Consider the following 11967-nt stretch of genomic DNA (forward strand, 5'->3'; position numbering starts at 1 on the left):
TGTTAAACCAGCTGAGAGTAGGGGTGGAAAAAATTCCCGAAAATCCCAAACCTAACTGAAAAAATCCCAATCCCAAACCAAAAATTTCCCAAACCGAAATTCCCGAAATTTTTGAGATGCTATCCCGAACCGATCCTGAAATTTTGGTACGGGATTCAAGATTGGCTTCTTGATATTTTGGGAATCCCATACGAAACCGAAAATATATATTATTAATTATTATATATGTATATTTATACATATATATTATATAGATATATATATATATTATTCTTTTATAATTGATGCTAGTAGTTTCTAATTCATGCTTTACAACCTGGAATGCCCTACACCTTGCATATTTTTCATGTTCTATTTGATATTCATTTGGATTTTATTATTGCTGCTGTCATGGCTGATGATTTCAGAAGGCTTGATTCTTTTGTCTCTCAATAGATTGCCAAAAGGGTTTAATTAATTTGAATTTCGACTCTGATAAAAACAGTCAGACATGCCAGTGTTCGATTAAATGGTAGTATGAATGAAATGACATTCCTAGTTCATGAATGTGTTCTTGAATTATATATTTGAAGAATAAATCATAATTTCACATTTTAATTTGGGATTCCGGATTTGTCCCAAAATCCCGAAAATATTTCGAGATTCCCAAAATTTGGTTTGTGATTGGTATTCAAATTCCTGACCTGAAAATTTTCTGTTTGGGATTGGGGATACTAGTTTCGGTTTGGTATCCCATACCGAACCACCCCTAGCTGAGAGCAAGGTGACCTCTTTTTCCACAGATTTGACATTCTAGAATTCCACCAGCAAATGTAGGTTGTTGTTCATTTCTATAAAAGTAATTTGGAGCAGTGTGCCCTGTTTTACTATAAATTCAACATGCAGGTATGATATTTGACTTATGTGCATTGTTGCCATTCCAATTTGTCCTGGATGAACCCCATTTGTGTTATTGGTAGAGGAAACAGAGACTTTATTATTTTTTTTTATTGAAACCATCATTTCCACCATCATTAAATCGTGGTTTAGATAATGTATCTAGAGCCATTAAAACCACCCATACTTCTATTAGAGGTAAACTGTTGTCCTCCATTCCTTTGATGAATGTTATTTCCACTGTCATTGGATCTCTGATATTAACCCACAAAACCAGTACCTCCATGAAAATTCTGACCATTTTGAATAGAAGACTCTCCTTGGTAAAACTGCCTTTGAGCTCCATCAACTGATGATTCTCCTTAATAGAATTGTCTTCTGAAAAGTTCCTCCATGGCCGCCGGCTTTTGGCTAAGGCTGGGGGTCGGTGGCCGCCCCACCTTCTCCTCTTCCTAGCCTCCATTCCTTCTCCTCTTCCCCTCTTCCCTCTCCATCCCCCATTCTCCTTCTCCTAGCCCTTTCACCCCCCCTCTATTTTCTTTTGCCATTTTCGTCTCCCTGTCCCTATTGTTCTTAGCCTTCCTCCTACCTCTTCTCTCTCGTGCTTCCTCCATAGTTTTTCCTTTCATCTTCCCCCCTCGCGCGCTCGCGCGCGCGTCTTTTTTCTCCTTCGTCCATCCCTCCCTGCTCCTCCCCCCCTCCCCCCAAGGTTTTCCATCGTTGTCCCAGGGGTTCTCTGGTTCCCTTGGATGGCTCTGCCATTTTGTGGCTTTGGTGGGTGTTGGTGGCTACCGGGTTTGGCGTTGGGGCGGCCCGGATATGGGTTTCGTAGTGTCCCTCCCTCGCTGGGGTGTGATGGGCTTTCGGATCTGTAGTGTTCTGTCCGCGGTGGAGTTTTTTTTGGATGCTCCCGGAGACATGGTTGCTCACAGGTTGTTATGCAGTGCAGGTCCGTTGCTCCTAGTGTTTTGGGCTCCCCAAGGGCTTTGCCCTTGGAACTATCGTTTCAGTCTCATTTGGGTTTGTTTTTGGGGGGTGTGGCTGGTGGCGTGGCGACTTGGATGAGATAGTGCCCTCTGCCTTCCTTGTCGGTCGTCGTTACCCTTCCCTCTGCTACAACCCACACCGGACGGCAGCTTTGACGATCTTTGGTGCCTTGGTTTTTCACCCCAGCTTTAGTGGGTGTCCCACACCTCTGTTATCTCTGCACATGATCCTGCTCCTTTGTATTCTTCCAATGATGCACCTGTGACTCCACTGTGGACATGTCGGATTTATTGTATTTGCCCTATGCATGTGTTGGTCGCATGCTCTTTTGTTTTTTAGTCTAGCTTTTATGACTGTTCTGTGTTGCTTCGGCAATTGGTTTGTGTTGCTACTGCGATTTTGTAGCCTCGTTGTTTAGTGTAGGTTTTGGTGAGGGTTCAGTGCTTGGTATGCCACTTATGGGTCATATCAATCTCGGGACTCCTCATTGTAATGGTGAGTTTTGATTGATTGCCGTTTAAGGGTTTTAAAATTATTTGTAATTTGTGCTCATTACCTCCAAATCAAGAAATTGATCACTGGAGCTTATGTACCCATCTGGCATCCTTGAAAGTGGTTGGTTATTAATGAAATTCTATCGTTTCTTTCAAAAAAAAAAAAAAAAAAAAAAAAAAAAAAGTCTTCTGCTCTTGTAGCAGATGATTCTCCATGTGAATACATCCTAAACATGAGAAATTAGACTGAGCTTTGTAAATCTTCAATGATCTTTTCAGTACTAAGAAGTTGTGTTCGAAATTCTTTGAAAGTGATTGGAGATTCCCTAGCTACAATAACTGTCGGCCTCATCGTATTGTAAAAGATCTCGAATCGTGCAACATATTGTTAAAGATCATTGCTAAATTGCGCACCACCATTGTTAAAGATCTCGAATCCCCGCCAAGAAATGTCAATTCCAGCAAGATTCTTCACAAATTAGATCGGATTATCACTGAGACTCATGACTGATGAAGAACCTGAGCTCTTGATGTAAGAATCCTATGTGGACTCAACTAGTTAAAGATAAAGGAGAAATAATATGTTGGTAATACAAATTAATAAAAGTTTGGATACGTGGAAAACTACATCATATACTTGACGGATATACTTTCATCGTGCATTTGAAATGAAGCACTAATCACACCTGTGACATCCCACATCGCCCAGGGGAGTGATCCTTAAATGTATATTCCCATCCTTACCTAGCACGAGGCCTTTTGGGAGCTCACTGGCTTCGAGTTCCGTAGGAACTCCGAAGTTAAGCGAGAAGGGGCTAGAGCATTTCCAGGATGGGTGACCCATCGGGAAGTTGCTCGTGAGTTCCCAAAAACAAAACCGTGAGGGAATGGTAAGCCCAAAGCGGACAATATCGTGCTACGGTAGTGGAGCGGGCCCGGAAAGTGGTCTCGCCCGGGCCGGGATGTGACAATTTGGTATCAGAGCCTAACCCTGGCGGCGTGTGTGCCGACGAGGACGTCGGGCCCCCAAGGGGGGTGGATTGTGACATCCCACATCGCCCAGGGGAGTGATCCTTAAATGTATATTCTCATCCTTACCTAGCACGAGGCCTTTTGGGAGCTCACTGGCTTCGGGTTCCGTAGGAACTCCAAAGTTAAGCGAGAAGGGGCTAGAGCATTCCCAGGATGGGTGACCCATCGGGAAGTTGCTCGTGAGTTCCCAAAAACAAAACCATGAGGGAATGGTAAGCCCAAAGCGGACAATATCGTGCTACGGTGGTGGAGTCGGGCCCGGGAAGTGATCCCTCCCAGGTCGGGATGTGACAACACCCACATCTCCACGATCGGCATTTGAAGCAATGGGAAAATAACCAACCCTCCACGATAGATGGGAGTTGGCTGTCATTGCTTTTATAAGTGCAAGAGTTCCCTGCTCACAGAGAAAAATGTTCAGCGTTCTTGGCTCTATCACCATCTGAACATAAGGTCTCTTAGTGGGTAGAAGAAACTACTTGACATCCATGTACGTTGTTGGGATTGAGGGAGGTTCAAATCCAATTAGTCATGGGATCGAAACTGGCAGACCTCTCAAAGATCGAAAGGTTTTAAGGTTTGAGACTAACGATGGATATATAAATATATATGTATTGTGAATTGTGAATTGTGATTAGAGTTTCTGTTAATTTACTTAAATTTCAACATTTGGTATCAGAGCCAAATTAACAGGCTCTAATCCTTCGAACATTATTTGAAAAACCCTAACTCTTTTGTACTTGGAATTGAAACAAGTCAGTTACAACTGGTTCTATATTTATTGCTTCTCGAAAATTGAAAGTTGGGTTTATGTTGATCTGTACTAATCGTTGCTTCTTCAGAAAGGTGAAGGTTTACTCAAAAGGAATAACCAATTTCCTATTTACATGCATTGTGGTTCAAAAACCCATGAAATGTTCACATTCTTTTCCAATGAGGAGAATGTATAAGTTGTTAGGTGTTTTTAATCAGTGTATATCATCATATTGATCAGGCTACATTCTTGTCCAAAGACATGATATAATTGCATGATAAGATCCTGTAGTGATGGTTGTACAATAAAAGACAATGGCAGTTTATATCTCTTGCTCAAAGGTGTGATATAAACATGCATTTACAACCACTGACAATGTTAGCTTGGCTTTGTCAGGTATGTCTTCTAGCTCTATTTGTATCATTGTGATCTAAGGTTCATGCTAAAGATTAAGGTTTCATCAAACATACGCACCTGAGGCAATGTGAGGCTTTCTGGTTTTCTGTTTCAATTACCAAAGTTTATATCTTTAGCTGGAATGAAATGTATGTGCTTTTGGGTATAGCTGGCTCGATTAGGTCGAATCAAGACTCAAGCAGTTTTTGGGTTTGCCCAATTTTTAATCTTTACTAATCACATAGGTTTGGTGATTTATATTTACTTTAGTAGTCTAATCATTCAAGATTTATAGTAGTGTATATGGAATTGGGTGTCCTTTATTTTCAGGGTATTTTGAAGAATCTATTGAGCACTGGCTGTTTTGATCCCTTCAATATCAATGATCTGAGAGTTGATCTTGGGGTATTTTGTTCTTTATTCTCGAGGTATTTTGTTCATTATTCATTGGGTTTTATCTCGGTCAACTATTGTCTAGTTTTTTGAGAATATAATTTGTGTTTTGGGTGCGAAGGCAGGTGCCATCACATGTGATGATTGGGACTTTAGTTTCACTTATCCCTCCGTAAGCATCATGCTTTCCACTTCACTGGAGCTTTATAAGTTGGAGTGAGGGAAAATATTGGGTTTCTCTTATTAGTTTAATGCCCCATGTGATAACTTTTTACATGCTTACTTTATTTGAATTTCATGTTACATGGACACAAGGAGCAAGATTTCACTGGTCTGACTAGGGTAGCTTCCTAATATTGTTTGGGTGGTATGCCGTTATACAATGCAAGCCCTTATGTTCCATTGGTCTGGAAAGTCTATTTTTATATACATGGGGCAATTAATAATTCATATGGCTCTCTGTAAGGATAATTATCAATTATTTGTAGTAGAGGTTCCAAAAATATATAGTTTGGTTTCTCCCTTCAAGTGTCTAAGCATCAACTAGTCTGGATGGTCTAGATGGCCCTAATCAGGATTGGCATAACTAATATGAAGGCACTCGTCCCCTGAATGTAGTCAGGGTGATGTCTTAAGATTTTCCTACTTCTTGGGTTACAAGCTTACGCTACTAAGCTAAACATAAATGCTGCAGTATGACAATTATGCCATAATTTGTTTTAAATTTTTTTTTTTTGACTGATTGCCTCAAAGTTTGGTTGTCTTTGCAGCGTTAGTTTTGGTTGTAGGGAAAGAAAACACAAATACATAAACAATAAATGGCAGTTTGTGTTTCTTGCCCAAAGCTGTGACATGAACATGCATTTATGAACTTTGAATTTCTTCGAATATTGATAGTATGTTGTCTCCTTAAATGAATTATCGTGCCCTTTATAAAGTTATTTTCTTAAATTGATCCTAGATTTGTAGTCTTGAATATTGATCACTGTTCATGTGCATAAAGTTCCTCAGACGCAGATTAAAAGGCATGAGGATAAAGATAACTTAGCTCAAAGGTTAGTGAAGCTAACAGTTTTTGTAGGAGCAATAACAACGATAAATTATTTTTGAACAAATGTTTATATAATTTTTCACCAAAGTGGGAATTATTAGGAAATTTTGTTCAAGGACTTTCTTAAATGAAATTGTGACCAACAGTTTATTACATTGAGACTAATCATTCCAAAGGAAGACATCAAACTGTGAAACAGCGTACCATATTTCATGAAATTCTGAGACAACCTTATGTTATTGTCCAATGACATAGGGTGCTAGTGGGTGTGCAATTAGCCTTTGAAAGATTGGCTGCTGTATAATTGTTTTAAGCAGAACAAATCTTGACTTTTACTTCAGTATTGGCCTTGAATAATACAAAGATTGGTGGGTCAAAGTCTGAAACCATATTTATAGGGTAGGACTCTTGGTCGAGTAAATATTGGGTGATGTTGTGCAAACTTTTCATATTTAGTCAAACTAATTTGAAAATTTTCAATTGGTATGTGAATCGGAACTTGCTGGAATAATTTGTTTCAATAAACTACATTTTCCTTTGCCCATCTCTAGAAGTTCAATTTATCTCCGTGTTGGTTGCTTTTTCGGTTATTGGAACTTGATGACCAGTTTTAGTTTCCTTGGAACCTGTCTGCCTTTGGTTTGAGCGTTCTTTTCTTATATGGCTTTGGTTCGATGGTTCTTTTCTCATCGTGTGAAAAGAGTTGAAGGCTATTTCTTTTAAGTATTTTGTATGAGGATGCTGATTCCTTTCTCCCATCCGAACTTTGAATTGCTCAAGAATTCTTGTTTGTTTGTTTAGAAAAGTAAAATCAATTACAGTAAATCCTAACGTAATTGAGACTAACTCATGGAATCTAGTTTTAGACTTCTAATCTATGGTGTTTAAAATTTTAAGCAACTATCTTTTGTAGTTTTCATGAAATAATAAATTAATGATTGCTTTGCCCATGTGGGAGAATAAGTATAAGAAATTTTGGGCTTCACGCTCATTAACATTTTCTACAGATATTGAGCTCTAAAAGATTGTGGGAGTTGTTCTTGTATCATCACAATCAAGTTGAAAGAGTGAACTAAAGCTAAATTTTTCTTCTCTGATGAAATGTTTAATATTTTTGAAAATGGTTGCTGTAGATGTATAAATGATGTATATGTGGACTTCTATCTTCCTTGTCTCATTCATATGGTTTCATTGGATGGTTACATGTTGGTCATTATAAAGAGTTTGAGGGCATTAAGAACAAATGTTAAATATCGGTCCGACTATGTTCTAATTGATTTGTACCGTTTGATTTTCTTTGGTCTGGGTTTGTGTATCCATCATACATGTTTAAATGAATGTTAAAGGAATATTATGCATGAAAGATTAATTGTGGTACTGTTGTGATTGTTATCATTCATATTTATTCATGAGTGTTTGATTCTTGAAACAATTTTGTGAGACTAAAGCTTTTGTTTAGTTGCATTTTGAGAGTGCTCATGTATATATGACTATTAGCAATACTTGCAGCTAGGGTCAGCTTCATTTGAAGAATTGAAGAATTTCATTGGAAACTGATGAAGAGGATCATAAAATGAAGATGTTTGCAGACACATAAAGTACATCTTTATTTTCTACTTCATGACAATAATTAGTTTATATGCAAGACGAAATCGAGGCTTCATTGGAAGCATTAAAGCAAACTCCAATGAGTTTGATAAAGGACCAAAGATGATTGTTTCGTTGGACACATAATACAAAATACATTAATCATCTTGTTTATCATGTTTTGATGGTGTTTTCATGTGAGGAAATGAGAAGTGTCGACATATGGTATCGACATGAAACTGATGCTAGCTAACCCATTGACAAACCCATAGGCTGTGGGAGTTTTAAAGACCACTTTTCAAATATGGGTGTGCATAATGGTTATGAATATGCTGAAATGTGGGAGTAAAGGAAGCCACTACATGTTTTGTTGTATCTTCTATTGCAAGACTTTGGTTAATTTTCCTTCAAACTTAAGAATTGACAATGTCATATTGGTTTAATTTTGTTACATGCAATTAAATAACTAATCATTGTTCCAAAGAGCATATTGATTTAGTTTGTTATGCAGGAATGTGAGAGGCTAATGTCCAGTGGTGAAGAATGAAGCCTTGAAACCGGAATTATGAAGGTATACTGGGTAAAAATGTGGGAGGGTTTGGTTGTGATATGAGTAGTAAATTACTTGTATGAAATGTATATATACAGGTATATCAATTGCGTCATATAATATGGTTTTGAGGATTGTGATTCTAGGGTGCGTGCAGTATTAGTACGTGCATTGCTTTCTAGGGTTCAAGTCTCAAACGAATATTGATGGATGTGTATATGATGATAGCTGCGATAAACTCAAAGGTGATCACTAAGGAATAATTTGTCATGGACATATTATTTCAGACTATAACTAGTTAACGTCCATGTGGGAGAATGTAAGAATCCTATGTGGACTCAACTAGTTAAAGATAAAGGAGAAGTAATCTGTTAGTAATACAAATTAATAAAAGTTTGGATACGTGGAAAGCTACATCATATAATTGAGGGGTATACTTTCATCGTGCATTTGAAAGGAAGCACTAATCACAACCACCTCTCCACGATCAGGGATTTGAAGCAATGGGAAAATAACCAACCCTCCACGATAGATGGGAGTTGGCTGTCATTGCTTCTATAAGTTCAAGAGCTCCCTGCTCACAGAAAAAAATGTTCAGCGTTCTTGGCTCTTTCACCATCTGAACATAAGGTCTCTTAGTGGGTAGAAAAAACTACTTGACATCCATGTACGTTGTTGGGATTGAGGGAGGTTCAAATCCAATTAGTCATGGGATCGAAACTGGCAGACCACTCAAAGATCTAAAGGGTTTAAGGTTTGAGACTAACGATGGATATATAAATATATATGTATTGTGAATTGTGATTAGAGTTTCTATTAATTTACTTAAATTCCAACACTTGATACCATCATAAATGTGCAATCGAAGAAAATGAAGAATGCAGAAAGAGAACCAAAAAAGAAGCACGAAAATAGAAACTGAAGAATATCTTTCAAATCACAGTAGACATACAACTTAAATTAAAGGGCTTGACGGTTTAACATCCATTGGATCATGAAGCCCAAAACTAACTCAACGTCTAATACGAACTTATTTGTTTAAGCTTACAATGGTCTTAATTGATTCAACACTTCTAATAAATTAAACTCCAGTAAGCATGTTTGGAACCTCCAAACTCATCAGGAAACGATTATATATATATGTCCATTTCCAAACTCTAATTCACATTTCATTCCAATTTCTCAATTTCAGTGAAATAAATAATTAATGAGGCTTTTGAAACATAAAAATTTCAATGCCTGTGCCTCTTGTGTATAGCTAGGATACTGAGGCTGCACGTAAGACAGCGTGATATAAGTAATTCGTAGGCTCATGGGAAGCTTACGAATTTTTATTGCAGATATTTTTTATCACTTGCATAATTAATAAAACTCAAGAAAATTTAACTATATATAGGTCCACAAATACCAGAAACAACATTCTGATTAAGTCAGTTATTAATTCGTATTGCGTTTAAGCACGGCAAGAGAAACAATAGTCTTCCCCGACTCAAACTTGGAGGGTCGCTCTTCAACTTTCTTATGGTATAAGTTGAAGAGTTCATCTATGATTTCTTCTCCAAAGTGCTGCTTGATGTGTTCTTCATGAACAGCTCTAACGTGAGATGTAGATAATAAGGCATTAGAGAGACTGCTATTTGGAAACATATTTGGTAAAACTTCCATTCTCTCAATGCTAAAGTATCCAGTTCTTTCTACAGCAACTTCTAGCTCTTGGGGAGACATGATATACACAGGTATGTTAAATGAATCTAACTTCTCTTCATCAACCACTCCCTGCATGTACAAAAAACACATTGAAGCCACAGAGAAAATATATGCTCTTGTATGACATAAAATTCTCTTATTGGTAATTTTTACATGCATGGTTCTCTATCTTATAGCATTATTTGGTTTTTATAAAGATTAGCGATTATTGTTATGGTAAAAATATCGGGAATGAGTTTGAATTATTTATTAAGCTGATTTTGGATCTAGCATTGTCTAGTAATAGAACATTTTGTTGTCAGTATGTTCCTATATGTATGTATGTATGTATGTATGTATGTATGTATAAGTTTTTTACGCTAAGGACATCTTTCTAAGTGTACCCCATAATATTTCTCAAGATCAGAATCGTCTATCATTTAGGTACTCATTCAAAGGTCATCTTAGTAAAAAATCATCCAATTCTAAAATTGTTTGGTCATCTAAAAATTAAAAAAAAAAAAAAAAACAATATGATTCTTAGATAAAATGTAAAATGAAAATGCGGATAGTTAATGGTTACGGATTTAGCTTTCTTTTGGCATGGGTAACCCTTGAAAGAGCTTCCAAAAATTGAACGTTTTAGACCGTCAAATCACATCCAAAAAATAAGATGCCCTTTGCCATTTAGTACTACGGTTTAGTGGTATTTCTTTTCACTTGTAAGTGAGAGATCTTAGGTTCTATTTTCGTCAAAGATGAATTTGAATCACATTATTGCTAGCATATTGTGAGGCTTAGCCTACTTTCCCATCCGGCCCCCAACCCTTTAGTGTTGATAATATCGTTTGTTCAAAAAAAAAAAAATGTCCTTAATTTATTGAAGTTAAAGTAAGGACATAACATATTGAAGTTAAAGTAAGGACATAACATAGCTGATTATTGATGATGGCTTACCTTTCTGGCCATGTCTATGAGGCAAGATCCCAAAGTTTCATAGGTTATATTTGCCAGAGTATGAGAATGAGGGGTACCATTGGGGCGACATGGAATGATAAGCACCATCAATCCTCCATACACAATCTCTTGTGCCCTTGCATTAAGAAAACGCTCCATGTCCAAAGCATGTTGAGTTTCATAAGCCCTTGTCACTTCAGTTGTGGAACTTGAGTAATAGATTTTTCCTTTATTCCAAGCTGGACTCTCTTTGTTCCCTATCTCTTTTGGTACTCTAGAAAGCCAGTGATTGGAAAAAGAACAGTGAAAAAAGTGAATGGAAGCATTAGGAAATATCCTACCGTAGAACGAACCAGGCACACCTGCGGCATAGTATTGCCTGTTCTGAGGGAGGGATTTGAAGAGCATGTTAAAATCATTTGTGGTTTGATCGTTGAAGAAAACTTGAAATTTGGGGATTTGATGAGAACTCAGCCCTTGGCTTTGGTACTTGAGTTGCACAGTTTCGAGTATGTTGTCAACCGCGAAAAATGTATTTGGCCCAGTAGAGCAACCTAAATCTGCAATGCGAAAGGTGTTGCAGGATGATAACAAAAATGTCTGTATGTCAAGCTTTTCTGCAATTTCCTCTCTTACAACTGCTTGGGAAGAATTCACCGCTATTTTCTGGAAAAAAAAAAAGTTAGATCGGATGATACATTGTAAAATTTAGAGTAATCTTAGAGGTACCAAATTTGTGTATCAAATACGCTGGGGATGCTACATCATGAAATTAATTATTAAAATCTTCCTACATCTTCAACAAAAACATTAAAAAGCCATTCGGAAAAAGCATACTCCATCTATGAACATCACCATCCAAGTTCTGAAACATTCTTGAATCCTTATACTAACAAAAGTACCGTTGACCAAAATTAAAAAAAAAAAAAGGGGCCTAACAAAAGTACTTAAAAAAAAAAAGAAAGAAATTTTGTTGCTTTTGCATGCTAAGATTGAAGGTTACAGATTAAGAAGAGACCTGAAAAGTGGAGTTGTTGGCATAGCTGTTAGGGCCATCTCCTGCCTTCATCGGATAGGCTTCAGACAACTTGTTAGTATCCTCTACTGCAGCCCTCTCTCTCTCTCTCTCTCTCTCTCTCTCTCTCTCTCTCTCTCTGTGTTTGTTTAGGAGTTGGGAAGAGAAAAAAAATTAGCAAACGGGCAT

The 11967-nt window shown here is 37.4% G+C and overlaps 1 pseudogene; it reads right to left on the reverse strand.

The window, feature by feature from the left end:
- Nucleotides 1–9557: 9557 nt before the first annotated feature.
- On the reverse strand, nt 9558–11967 carry LOC103954863 (annotated as a pseudogene).

This window comes from the organism of the source record quoted next, unplaced genomic scaffold, assembly GCF_019419815.1.
Source record: "Pyrus x bretschneideri cultivar Hongxiangsu unplaced genomic scaffold, Pyrus_bretschneideri_v1 Contig52, whole genome shotgun sequence".
NCBI classification, from domain to species: domain Eukaryota; kingdom Viridiplantae; phylum Streptophyta; class Magnoliopsida; order Rosales; family Rosaceae; genus Pyrus; species Pyrus x bretschneideri.